Below are 1544 nucleotides of genomic sequence, written 5' to 3'. Positions count from 1 at the left end.
AAAAAAAAATATGTAAGTCTGCACGTATTTCTATCCCTGTGATTTTACTTCTAGAAATACATTTAAGAGACTCTGCAAGAATACACATAATAGTTCAGCGTCTATGGGTAATTACAGAAGTATTACTCACAGTAAAAGAAAAATGACAAGAGCCTAAATTTCCATCAGTAAGGAGTTGGTTTTATAATTTGCAGTCAGTAAATGTGGTGGCTCCATACAATAAGCACTGACTGCGAATCACAAGGTCCTAGGTACGAGGCTGCCAGCCACTCTGTGGGAGAAAGATGAGGCTTTCTGCTCTGTCAAACATTTAAAGCCTCAGAACCCCTATATGAGTCAGAGCTGACTCAAAGGCACCTAACAACAACAACAATAAAATTAAAAAGAACCATTAAATTGATGTAAATGATATTGACCATACATTTCCTGAAAAAGAAGATCTTTTAAATAAAGTGAAAATTTTTTTTTTTCAAAATACGAGTGGGCTTTTACACATTCAAGGAAAAATTCCAATACCTTTTAATTCCACTTTTTCAGGGACTTTTTGACAGTCCTTCATGGGTCTATGTGTGTGTGTGTGTTTGACCCAGTTGACATCTAGCCAGTTGACTTCAACTCATGGTGTCTCCATATATATCAGAGTCGAACTGTGCTCTGCACAGTTTTCAGTGGCTATACTTAATATATAGACTAAAATATAGTTTTGATGATATACTAAGTAATTTGGGCTAATTCCTTTTGCTAATCTATATTTTTTGAGTATAGAAAAATACATATTTTTGAAGTTTCTACAATAAGCACATATTGCTTTTGGAAAGAAAACATAAATGTACAAAGAGTCAGTCAATTATTCAGGGAGTCCCTTAAGGAAACTCCTCAACTATATGGGAAAACCACTCTTCTTCGTATATTAAAAAAAAGTCAGCCTAATGTTAAACACAGGTGTCTGCAATTAGGTGGAGGTTTAGGCCAGGTGAGAAAGGTAATAACCACAAGCTAAATATATTATGGGGATAGCATAATTCTCTCTCCATATTTAGGAAACATAAGTACAGGATATCTACTTGGTCTAGCTACTACGTAAGATTTTTACGACTATCAACTCTGCATCTGTTTTTCCATTTTAAAAGTAAAAGTAGACTTCTGGTTTGGGGATGGGAGAAGTAGAGACAGGTAGGAGAGGCTCCTCAGTGGAGGTTTGGAAAAACTAGAGAAGGCGGTTTCCTGGAGCAGCTCAAGAGTTTTGGATCTAATACAAGGTACAGGGTGTCAATTTCCCACACCTACCAGTGAAGAAATCTGACTGGAAGGAAAAGTACAGTGATCCCTGACTCAATTGGGATGCTCCCTGAGGACCCTTCAGCCTGGGCTGAGATCGGAGGGTGGGCCCACAGCTAGGCTGATACAGTGATACAGTGTTAAAAACCACTGAGCAGCATCTAGAAAAAGAGATGTGATGAATTTTACACGTTTCTTTTCTTCTCTCCCCTGTGACACCCTCACTGCCCAGCCAAGACACCTTCAGGTGGGTGAGAGAGCACCCC

The sequence above is a fragment of the Chrysochloris asiatica genome, unplaced genomic scaffold (genome assembly GCF_000296735.1).
Source record: "Chrysochloris asiatica unplaced genomic scaffold, ChrAsi1.0 scaffold00376, whole genome shotgun sequence".
Lineage (NCBI taxonomy): Eukaryota > Metazoa > Chordata > Mammalia > Afrosoricida > Chrysochloridae > Chrysochloris > Chrysochloris asiatica.
This window is presented reverse-complemented; position numbering follows the sequence as displayed.